Genomic DNA, 13,106 nt, shown 5'->3' on the forward strand with positions numbered 1-13,106 from the left:
TAAATCTAATTTGCAGCGGCTACTTACCTCCTTTTACCTATGGTGTGATACCCACTTCAGGTTTTTCCTCCAATCATATTTCTTGCTGTACAGAACCAGACTATAAATAAGTAAGCTTATAATAAAATCACAATATTTTGATTAGTCACTTATATTACATACAGCAGTAGAGCATATTTCTCTTTCCATCACCAGAACTACCAAGCATGTGATTGAAACTTTCCTATAAAAACATTGGTTTGTTCTGCTCTGCTGGTTAGTATATATAGCTTGAAATCTATGACAGATGACATTCTTCAAATGTTTAATGGAAATAGCAAATTGTTTTCTCATGTCTGTACATGTATATCATAACAATAATTATATTAGACAGTAGATCCCATATTGTTATAAATTTGGACCAAATACTCCCCCTGATCGTATGATAATCCATTCACAATCAAGAGAATTGTCACACATGTTTGTAAATATGATGATTGATGGAAACCACCAGCATGCAGTAGGGTCATCTCCTTGAACATAGTTTTATGTGTGCATTTAGCATAGGAACTCATAATTTAAATAGCTATATACATGACTATAAGTTAAAGAGGCACTAGCTTTTCAAGTAACTTGTGCTCATCTACTAGCTTGTGTTAGTCTCATCATTTCTGTGATATACTTGCATTAAAAATTGTGTTACTTTACCAATGTAAATCATGTTTGAAGTAGCCACTAGGGGTTTCTCTTTTCTTTCCCGCAATCTCTGTTGTTAGGTACAGAGCTTCTCTAGTAACAAGGGCACAGGCACATGTTTTAGCAACAGGGGGAGGAGCTACTTTCAAAAATAGCTACCCTGCTCTAATTGGCTGCAGACTGACAGATCTGCAGTCACTGTGATAACAATCTCCAGAAACTCTGCATCTCCTGCTGTTACAGGTTACAGCATTTGTGTGTGTGTCTGTGTGTAGTCGCTTTACTAAGCATTTGGCCAGAATGCCTGAATCATCCTGTGAAAGCAGAGGGTCAGGCATTCAGATATTGCCTCCCTGCAGAGGCAGTGCAATGCAGAATGGATGGTAAGGGCATGGAAATGCAGGATAGTGAACTATTGACATAATGGTATTCTTGCTGCACACCCCTTCCCTGAAAGCGGATTGCAAACAGCACAACAACAGAAAAATGGGGAAGACCACCTGAAAACCAGATATAAAGCAAAGTGCAAAGAAGAGCAAATGAATAGGTAAAGAAATCCTGGTGTATTTTAGAAAACTTAAGTATGCTTTAGCAGCAGGCTGGATGGTCTTTCACAATAATCTGTTTAAATCAGTGGAAATTTGCTCCATCGGTTATAACACTTGTCCTACATGCCTGAAATGTATTATTGGATCATGGTGATACGATGGCAGCATTTAGTTTTTCATTGCTGTACAAAACATACATGTATGGAAATGCAAAGGTATGTTGTTTTCCAACATGGTACATTGATTTAAAGGAGAAAACAACTTTTTCTGTATGCCCCATTCCTGTTCAGAAAATACATTGATTTGAGATAGATAGATAGATATGAGATAGATAGATAGATAGAAGATAGATATGAGATAGATAGATAGATAGATAGATAGATAGAAAGTTACTGATGTTCATTTACAAGCCACTCTACTTAATAGGCATGACAGTTTTTAGTGATCCTACTAAGCACTTTCTGCAATTAATGCATATTTAATCATTTAGAATATAAATTATTTTTCATTACTTGTTTATATTTAGAATGTTACTTTGTAGCAGATGCTCAAGTTCACAACTTGTTTTGTGTGCTCGTTCCCAGAAAGCTCAGTATGTTCATTATGTTGCAATGCAATGAATCGAAAACTTCAACTGATTAAGATCAAGTTGTTTCAATTCCCAGCAATGCCATTTTAAGATTTGGAATTATTTCTGGATGAAGATAGCTTAGCAGACGTAACAAATCACATTGTACAAATTTCAAACTGATGATTAACTTGGAACTAATCTGAAGAGTCTTTGAGAAGGGTCAAATATATGAAATGCAAAGTCTCATATTATGATTGTACTACGTTTGACCTATAGGTTTTCCCATTTGTACTGCATTGGCTGTCATATATTTTAATAACAGAATTATATTAAGATCCCAGTGGGCAAAGGTTTTCTTTTTAACCCCTTAACGACCAATGACGTACCTGGTACGTCATGGAGCGTCGGGGTATGTATGAAGAGAGGTTGCGATGCAACCTCTCTTCATACAGTGCGGGCATCAGCTGTTTATAACAGCTGACATCCGCGGGCAATAGCCGCGAGCGGCCGCGCGGCCGATCGCGGCTATTAACCATTTAAATGCCGCTGTCAATTCTGACAGCGGCATTTAAATCCCCCAAACGATGTTCGGGGGTCCCGCACGGCCCCCCCGCGGTGAGATCGGGAGAGCCGTGCATGTGTCATGGCAGCCGGGGGCCTAATGAAAGGCCCCAGGGCTGCCTTAGCAGACTGCCTATCAAGCCGTCCCCGTGGGGTGGCTTCATAGGCTGCCTGTCAAAAAGCAATATGACGTAATGCTATAGCATTACGTCATACTGCAGGAGCGATCAAAGCATCGCATCTTAAAGTCCCCCAGGGGGACTTCAAAGTAAAGTAAAAAAAAAATCAATAAAGTTTTTTTTTAATTGAAAAAAAAAAAAAGTTGTAAAAGTTTAAATCACCCCCCTTTTGCCATATCTATTATTAAAAAATCTAAATAATAAATTAAAAATATGTATTTGGTATCACCGCGTCCGTAAAAGTCCGAACTATCAAAGTACCACATAATTTTTCCCGCACGGTGAACGTCGTTCGAAAAAAGAAATGAAGAACGCCAGAAATGCATTTTTTTAGTTACCCTGTCTCCCAGAAAAAACGCAATAAAAAGCGATCAAAAAGTCGTATGTATTCCAAAACGGTACTATCAGAAACTACAGGACATCCCGCAAAAAATGAAACCTTGCTCAACTACGTCGACGGAAAAATAAAAAAGTTATTGCGCGCACAAAATGACCGCAGAAAATAATTGAAAAACATTTTATGTCTTTAAAAAAAAAAAAAGAGGAGTATAGTAAAAAAAAACCTATACAAGTTTGGCATCGTAGTAATCGGACCGACCCATAGAATAAAGTTATCATGTCGTTTTTGTTGCCATTTGTGCGCCGTAGAAGCAAGACGCACTAAAAGATGGCAAAATGTCGTTTTTTTTTCATTTTACTCCACTTAGAATTTTTTAAAAGTTTTTCAGTACATTATATGGTACTTTAAATAGCACCATTGAAAAATACAACTCGTCCCGCAAAAAACAAGCCCTCATACAGCGACGTGGATGGATAAATAAAGGAGTTATGATTTTTTTAAAGGGGGGAGGAAAAAAAGAAAATTGAAAAAGAAAAATGCCCGCGTCATTACGGGGTTAAAGGTGCAGACCTTTTAATATACTCATTTGTATGTTCATTCATACATCCTATCTAAAGGCTTTATGATGTTTTATTAGGAATTCTCTCCCTGAAACAATGTTTATAGGGCAACTTATCTTCCATACAATAGAGCACCAGATGCCACCATGATAATCTTGGTAACTTATTAATACCTCTCCTCTGTGCATGAGAGCACTTTGCTCTGCGTGGCAGGCGTTTTGTCACATGTAATCTAAGTCATCATTGCTGGACTTCTAGGCTTGCTTGGTGATTTGGTGTGAGGATTTGGTCAGTTTGATTTTACTTTTTAGGTATGATCAGAGCCGCTGCCCAGAGATCTTTCTCACCATTACAGAGTAAATATCTCATATGATTCAGGTACAGTCAGATAATATGTAACTCTAGAAAAGTCACAGATTAAAGGCTTCCATAAAGCCTAGCCTACATTCTGCTGAATGGTTTGGAGGACAAATATATAATCAGATCACTGGTACAGCCAAATGGAGTTATTCCACTAATAGCATTATACTTAAAATTAATGAATTCAAACTTATACATATCAAGCAGAATAAATAAAGAAAATCAGAAACTTGCATGTGGAACCCCAATTGGTCTTAAGAACTAATGGGTCTTTGGGAATTCCGAGAGATATGACTGCCCTTATGTGGTTATCTTTCCATTATTACAGAAGGGACTTACAGAAACCTACTAATGAGAGAGCATATATACTGAATGGTCACTTTATTAGAGACACCTGCCCTGATTGGAGTCTCCCTCTATAGAAATTGTATATGTGTCTCCGAAGTGCAGCCTAAAATCAAGCGATCCAGTTTTCCCTGAACCAGTTTCAGTGTAAATTCACATTAGAATGGGAAAATTGAGCAATCTGAGCAACTTCAATTTAGGCATGGTAATTGGTGCTAGATCTGGAGCCAGTATTTCAAAAACTACCAACCTTGTGAGGTTTTCTCTTGCAATAATTTCAAGAGTATATTGAGAATGTTGTGATTGGCGGAAAACATACAACGAAGCAGGATCCTGTAGACTTAAATAAATCAACAAAGAAATGGTCAGTGTCAAGAATTCTTCTGATAAATAGGTGCAGGCAAATACAACGCTGGTACTTCGCACGGATGGGCTATAACAGCAGACAACCAGTTTGAGTGTCGTCTACGAGAAACGGAAATATAAGACTCCGGTGGGCAAAAAAACTCAAAAACTGGATTAATAAGAAGTGGAAAACCATAACCTAGTGAGATGAATCCAGAGTTTTGCTTCATGATGCTGATGGGAGAATCAGAATTTGGCGCAAGCAGCATGAATCGATGAACCATTCCTGTCAGCTGTTCAAAACATGTCAGTACCTCCATCTAATTTCTGACAACTGCAAGAAGCTCTCCTTTCCACAAGGGCCAACATTACTGCAGAACAATTTTAATACCTATTGGGATATATGTTACAACAAATTGCTATTATTCTGAAGGCCAAAGGATGTCCAATGCACTGTGAGATGGGTGCTTCTATAAATGTGACTATTCAGTATAGGTTTCCATAGTCCACATTAATATAAATGGATGTGTGACTGGGCATTCACAAGGACTAGGAATCTGCGTGATCACAGTCATAGGAAACCTTGTTAAAGGAAACCTGTCAGAACCTTTTAACCCCAGAGCGTATGCTATCCAGGGAGTTTCTTTTTTATACTCATGGGTCCCTCATTCCAGCACTGTGCTGGAATAATGTCATCTATGGGGCTCAAAAGTGCTAGCACAGTGACTTCACAGAGCAGTGCTAGAAGTTGTTCGACACGTTTTCGTTGACTTACGGCCTGCCATGAGGATATATGTCTTAGGGTCCATTGGCTGACATTATGTTTGGACTAAAAGCATCCACTTGCATCTTTGCAGACTTTCAGAATGCCTGTAAACTGCACACAGCCTTAATGTCAGAGGCACCTTGAAGCATTTACATTAAAATGTCTCAGAGTTTTCTGTAAGGCAAACACTAAGCACACCATAGAGCCGCTGCCTTCAATAGGTTTAGGAACATTGCTGTGATAAAACAGCATAACATCCTTGTAAATCTATTTTGGTCTGGGCTTTTGCAAATATATTATTTTACTGTGTTTTTCTAGACAAAGCTTTTCATTCAGAGAGAATCAATTACATATCTCATTTATCTTTTTTCTCTAAACTGTGGAGGTGGAGATAAAAGGAATGAGAGCCTTAAAACTCACACATGGCTGTAATTTAAGAATTTTTTTTACTTCATTGTCCGGAACAGTTGAAAGAAACCTTCAATGAAAGTTTATTAACTAGGCCAATGCCCTAGGCTATAAAGGATCATTTATTACTGGTTTTCTTGCCTTTTCCCTTGTAGTTTTTTACTAAAGCCAATGTAAAATAATACTTCACAAAATTAAACCTTTGCCCTTCTGCATTATTAAGTCTGCTTTGATTAGATAAAGTAACAATTTATGATCCTTCACAAGGTTACACATTAAATGAATAATGTATTAGATGGAGTGTTCTCTGAGATTACACTGATGTTTAACCTTAGCAGACATATATATACACACAAACACACAGACGGATGTGTATATATATATATATATATATATATATATATATATATATTTCTAGAGTCAAATACATTATTCTGGCTGATGCATCTTTGCAAGGCTAGATTCTTAAGGAAACCTGGGTAAAGTGTAACTCTTACAACTCTGGTCAACTAGTCTGTTTCTCACATATTCACATAAGTGATGATGTCTATAGCTGAATATAAAGTTATGTAGGTAGAATCAGTGGTTTTGATTGACTTAAGTGATGTCCTTATCGTCCTTTGTGTGATTCTTCTCAGTAAGAGAATCCAAGTAATCTTGTAGATATGATACCTTTTAATGGCTAACAAAAATACATGATGTTATAGCGTGCTTTCGAACCTACTCAGGGTTCTTCCTCGGGCATAGTGGAACAGATCTGAAAACCCATTTATATAAATACATATACACATGATCACATGAAAGGCACAAACATGGTGTGATTAATTTGCACTTAAAAAGAATTCCAGTACAGGATAGGAAGGTAAGACAGGATGTGATTAATTACCACATAGATAAATACCAGAAAGAGATGAGCAAAACAGTTAATAATTAGTCAAATGACAAGGGATGTAAAAGTTATAGCCCAGTTACATGAGCCTTTTACATTGACCGACAGTTGCTTAAACGACTGCACGAGTGCTGATGTCACCGCTGAGCGAGGGGCATTTATACGTAACGTGAAGCCAGCGATCCAGCAAAAAAAAATTTCGCTAACGATAATGACACCTGAATGAATAGTAATTTTTTTTACATTTACACGTAACGATTAGCGCTCAAATTCATTTATTTGATCAAATCTTCAGCGATAATTCTTACGAGTTAATGGGCCATTAGCTACAGGCATATCAAATCATAGAAATACTTTTCTGAGCTGTTGAACTGTAAACTGTAGATTTTATAATTCTAATCACTACTGCTAACTGTGTGGTGTGAGCATGTTCACTGTTCTACTGGGTATTCTCTAATTATATAGAGTAAGTATGGAGAATCTCACCATAGTGGAGTGAAAAGTAATTAAATGGAGATAAGCCTATGCTAATATATATTCTTTGTAAAAAAAAAATCAAGCACCTAGAAAAATATGTCGTTTTTCTGCAAAACGTGGAGTTTTACATCTCAGGCAGATATATAAATGATGAAAATAGTGGCATGATAAGATAAATGGTCTTGCCACCTGATCAAAGGGATTTCACCAAATTAACAGAGTTTGAGAGGGGGTAAATTATTGGAATGTGAGAAGCTGAATGCTTGTATCAACAAATTGCACGCCACCTGAGCCGTTCTGACCAGATTACTAGGAAGTGTTTGAACCAGTGGATGTGTGAGGGCACGCACACAAGGCAACATGGCTCAGAACACCCTTGACGGACCACCAGTATAGAAGATCATCTGATCGTCTGACAAGCACTCGTGAACGACGAGCAGTCGTGAACAACAAAATTGAACTGCTGCAGAATGGAACCGGGTTGCCTTAAGCGGCAATCCAGGTTTAGATCGGGCACTGACGACAGCTGTGTTCGTGTCCGGAGACCTAGGGGTAAGTGCCTCAATCCTGCCTTTGCTGGGAAGCGGCACACTGCCCTCACTGCTGGTGTGATGGTCTGGGGGGCCATAATATATGACAGCCAGTTACCCTAGTAGTGGTACGAGGGACAATGACAGTTCAGCAATATGAAGACATCCTGCAGCAACATGTGTGCCTCTCACGGCGGCTTCCAAAAGCCATTTTCCATCAGGATAATGCTTGACCACACACAGCAAAGGTGTCACAGGAATGCCACAACAACATTGCCACAATTCCGTGGTCTTCTTGGTGGCCAATAGAACATGTATATGATCATATGTGATGCCAACTTTGACAGCCTACAAATTTGCATGATCCAGAGGCTCAGTTACAGCAAATGTGAAACGATGTGCTGCAGGACACCATACAGAACTGTATGCCTCCATGCCTGCCCGTATCACATCTTGCATCCGAGCTAGAAGTGGCCCATCAGGGTACTAAAGCCTCCATGCCTGCCTGTATCACATCTTGCATCCAAGCTAGAGGCGGCCCGCCAGGGTACTAGAGCCTTCATGCCTGCCTGTATCACATCTTGCATCCAAGCTAGAAGCGGCTCACTAGGGTGCTAGAGCCTCTATGCCTGCCCGTATCACATCTTGCATCTAAGCTAGAAGCGGCCCAACAGGATACTAGAGCCGCCCTTCAAGGGTTCTGTGTTCTGCAATAAATTATCCTTTTGCTCTGATATTGTACTCACTTATATCAATGTTATAATCATACATATAGAGTTTCATTCGATTCTGACAACTCCTCGTCGGTGCTTGATCTTTTGTCAATGAGTGTATATCAAGAAGTTGCATCAACAACAGCTTTGTTCTGTCTAGTTATTACTGGAGTTTATATTTTACAATGTAGTGTCCTCCGATATTAAGCTTGTAGCATGAAAAGGAAGTTTTTAGCATTATGAATCCATTAGCAACTGCAGGCAGCTGTTTTTGGCAGCCAGTGCTCTGTCTATAAATGCCGTAGAAAACAACACGCCTGCTGACACAGAAGCCGCTCTGAATTTCAGTGTGTTAGATTGATCCCGCTTATAATAGCAGTGATCCTGGTAATACGTATACAGAGATGTGGTTGGGCTGCATCGGGTAAGCTAGTAGAATTATTTCCTCTAGCTGGCTAAAGAACCCAAATCCAACACTGATGTAATTGTCGGTTTACTAAAGTGCGTGTACAACTGTATATGGATACAAGTGACAGTTTTCGCCATAGACTTGTGGTATTGCTATGGAGTTATGGCAACGCTACAGATTTGCTGAATGTTTCACACGTCACATTGTAAAGGGTGAAATCCATTAGAAAATCTAGAACGTAAATTGGCAAGCTCTGGATTTTAAATCCGCTCTGCAGATTAGTTTACACTGTGGACTTTTTCGCAGTATGTGGATAAGATTTCTGTAATGTATCATCCATATTGCTGGTGCTATAAAACGTTACAAATTTTCCACATACAATTCCGACTTACTTTTATTATAGACATCAAACCTGCTATTGATTCAAAAGTTATACTTTTCTACAACAACATATATTGCTTCTTTTATAACATTTAAAACATGTTGCTACGGAGCCCACAAGATATAACTAATCTGTAAATAGATTTTACTGCCAAAACTGGATTGATATGAACTCATCTTTGTGAAGTAGTGTATAAATATTGGCATTTTCTGCTCTTTAATAGTTTACTAGAAATACCCTAGACCAAATTCAGATGGCTGTGTTCGGGTTGTGCCTGAGAATCTCAGGTGTGACTCTCATCTGACAGAACATGGACATCAGACCATGTGCTGTATGATCTGCAGGGACAGTGCACATTGCATGTCCTATTCTTGTCCATGATACAGAAAATATGGCTGCCTAAATAAGCCGAAATGATGGCATGCCCAAATTTAAGGAGCTAAAAAAGTGAAGTATTTTTGTAAGGGGGGATAGCATACAAAAATGTAGGGGGCTTATACACCAGTATATTGTAAAGTGCCGTCCAGAATTACTATTTCCACCTATGACTTTCCTAGCTATCACATGTTGCAAGCAGTCGTACACTCGCGATACTTTCGGCATCTACTAGAAGGGTATGGATTCTACAGAAAATATTGAGAGGATTCATTAGTACATTTGTTTTATCTGTAATTAAAATGTTAGGTTTTGAGATGCATTGATGGTCTGTCTGCTTTAATTTCCCCCCTGAAACCAACCTGTTCTTGTTCTTCATGTTGTAGACCAGCTCTATTCGTACATAACTATTTCAGATTTGCAGGCTACTTATTTAATACAGTTAAGAGCGTTATATGTACCACAGATTATTCTGTCATAATTCATTGTATAGTAAAGTATTACTTATGATTTCGCATAGGACCACAGGTAGACCAATTTGCATTCCCATGCACTAATATATCCCTAGCCAAAAGTGTTGAATGAAAAATCCAGCTATACTACTTGTTATGAATTGAATTTGATGTTTATAGGGGCTGTCCTCCTAGGACATCCCCATTCATGTACTGACGCGCCTGCCAACTTTAACGACTGAGAGGAGTCCAACTACTAGAACACCTGGTGATTAATTGTCACTGCAAGAAGGGCTCGATAGATAGTCTATGGACCCGTCTTCAGCTAGTGAGCAGTGACAGCGCTGGGATATGCACTTCTACCACTTTATTCTATTGATTACTGGGGAGATCACCACTCGTATCCCCACTATTTAAACTTGGTTTCATAACTCAATGATATGTCACAAGTTTTTGGAAGATACAGTTACACTTAGTTACAGAACTATAATGCAGTAACCACATGCAGCCGAAACTCCACCCACCCGAAACAGCCAATGGACGGAAGATTTTGGTGCTAAGAGGACAGTATTGTCAGCAAAGTTTGTGGCCAGTGACTGCCATAGGTTAACGGGGTTTCGGCCACATTATGGGAGCGTACCCTTAGAATAATTATTATTAAAACGTTTAAAAGGTTGAAGTGTAGATTCAACTTTACTGAATTGAAGCTAATATGTCAGAAAAATGCTCATAGATCCATTATTCAGTATATGATTTTCATTGTGATCTCGCCCAGTAAAAGTGGCAGTGTTTCTTTAATAAAGAAGTGTCGTTACATGACACTGAAATCCCCATAATTTTCTGCGAGTCTAACAGGATGATGGTTGACAGGAAAGCTGTGGGGAATTAAAATGAGAAAATGGATGTTTATGCAGTTACCTAATATTTGCTGAATTTACATTTTAATGCTTGCTGTAATGTAAAATACTATAAGATAGATCCCGTAGAGGTGAGAGGAAGGTAAATCCAGCTTCTAGTTGCTTGATGTCCATGTTGGTGTTCATTTTGACTCATAGAACGATCTCCTCAGGGATTAAAACAATTGAGCATTTATGCTTGAAACTAACAAGACTGTTGCAATAACGCCATGATGTATTGTGTATATCAATATGGCTCTGATAACACTTAGAATACAAACAAGCTTTTTTAACGACATGCCACTACATCTCAGCTGTGGAATCCGTTTTATGCCATCTGCCTATCTGATGGTTTGTAACCAAGACTGCGTATTATTGCCACATGCCACATGTCTGACTTTCCTTCTCTTATATCCAGATTGCTAAATATTGTTTATACATATTGTTGGTGTGTCAATTTAAGAGAAATGCTAAATCTCGTTGGATTGGGGTGAACATGGATGGCTACATTGTATGTACCTGAATTATTACTAACGACACTTATTCTCATCAGAGTATCGTCTCACTTATTTTATGATAAAGTGGATGTCGGACTTAGATTAATTTATTCCACATACATTCTAGGATATGTTGAATACATGCTGAAGCCATGACCCCAATATTAGTTTGAGTAAAGCCAGACTGAATATAGCCAAACTGAGAAATAGGACTTGGTTCTTGGAATATTACATTATGGCAGTATTGCCTTTATGTAATGAACAAAAGTAATGTAAATAAAGTAATTAATAGTTATATATATATATATATATATATATATATATATATATATATATATATATGCTCCAGGGGGTTTAAACACCAGGCAAACAACAGAAGTCCGTTCGTGTTTGTTTATTCACATAAGAGGTTATAACATAAACAGCTGGTATCCCAGTAAAAGTGGAGGAAATCAAAAGTCCTTCAAGTTCAATGCAGTAAGTAGTATGAACATCTGAATGTCCCTTTTATCCATAGCAATAAACAATATAACAGTGGTAGTTTTATTTCAGGCAGCTTTTATCAGCTTGAAGTGGAGCCTCCTTGGTAGCAACCTCTTAGTAGACTTGTGAGTAGCTTCCTCTAGTCAGTAGTAGCAGGGACAGGGATCTCATCAGCCTCTTGGGAAGACAAACTCCTGTTTTAGTCTTCCACAGTGCACATGTCTGAAGCTCTCAGACAGACAGACAGAGACAGGGAGAGACAGACAGAGACAGAGACACACACACACACCACACTGCTCTGCAGACTGACTCCTTTTATATCTAGCAGGTGCCTGAGCTCTACCTGGTCCCCTGGCTCAGGTGAAAACCTGTACTGGAGACCTCTTCGACACATACCTTCCATCCCTGACTTCTCCTCTCACCCTGCTAATATATATATATATATATATATATATATATATATATATATGTGTGTGTGTGTGTGTTTATAAATATAAAAATTTTAATTAATTAATTAAAAAATACATATAATGGTTTCCATTGGTATTCCACACAAATTGAAGGTACAACTTTAAATGTAGCATTTATACTTCTCTTCTAAGAGAGGTTTTACAAGATATTTTAAAATTTGCCATGAAGCTTATGAGTGTATAAAATAAAGAAAAAAAGATGTACACATTTCTTAAGGGAATGTGTCCCCAGGTTCATGCTGCCTGAATCATATGAACCTGGGATATGCATGCCTACTTCCCGGTGCATGAATTATTTGGAAATGCTGTGATGTTTCAAAATGAACACAAGTTCCTGCAGTGTTCTCATGCTATGCATCACTCTCATGACCATTGCGGGAAATCACTGCCCTCAGCAGTCATGTGCCATCTATGCACACACGACCCCTGAGGACAGGAATTATGTGCAGCGGTCATGTGAATGGTGAACGGTCTGTGACCACCGCTGTGGCTTCTGGGACCAGACTAGTAGTGACTGAAATGGCAGCACTGGACTGGCGGGGCATGTAAAAGTTGAGCAAGTTTTTGTCCTTTATTTTACACACCTGTCAGAAGCCTTGCAAATTTTAACCTGTCTTGCAAAAGCTCCCTAAGTATTTTTGGCCCTCTGCACCTACATCAGTTATATCATTTGCTCTGTTGTATGTGATAGCCATTCAATTTCATTAAGATCTTGGGAGGTTGTTATAGTTGTTAAGGCATATAAATATCATGGCGCGAGATCATTTCTGTATTCCAGAGCAGAGGAATACAGAAATGAGCATCTCTCTCTCTCGTAGACATAGCCTGTCCATGTGTTACTTGGTCGGCCGTTTATTTGGTCATGTGTTACATGG

At 38.6% G+C, this 13,106-nt stretch overlaps 1 protein-coding gene across 11 annotated transcripts in view; it reads left to right on the plus strand.

Annotated features, from left to right (window-relative positions):
• Positions 1-13,106, plus strand: part of DACH1 (dachshund family transcription factor 1) — a 326,316-nt gene that overhangs the window by 156,004 nt on the left and 157,206 nt on the right. The window lies entirely within an intron of this gene.

Source organism: Eleutherodactylus coqui, chromosome 1, assembly GCF_035609145.1.
Source record: "Eleutherodactylus coqui strain aEleCoq1 chromosome 1, aEleCoq1.hap1, whole genome shotgun sequence".
Lineage (NCBI taxonomy): Eukaryota > Metazoa > Chordata > Amphibia > Anura > Eleutherodactylidae > Eleutherodactylus > Eleutherodactylus coqui.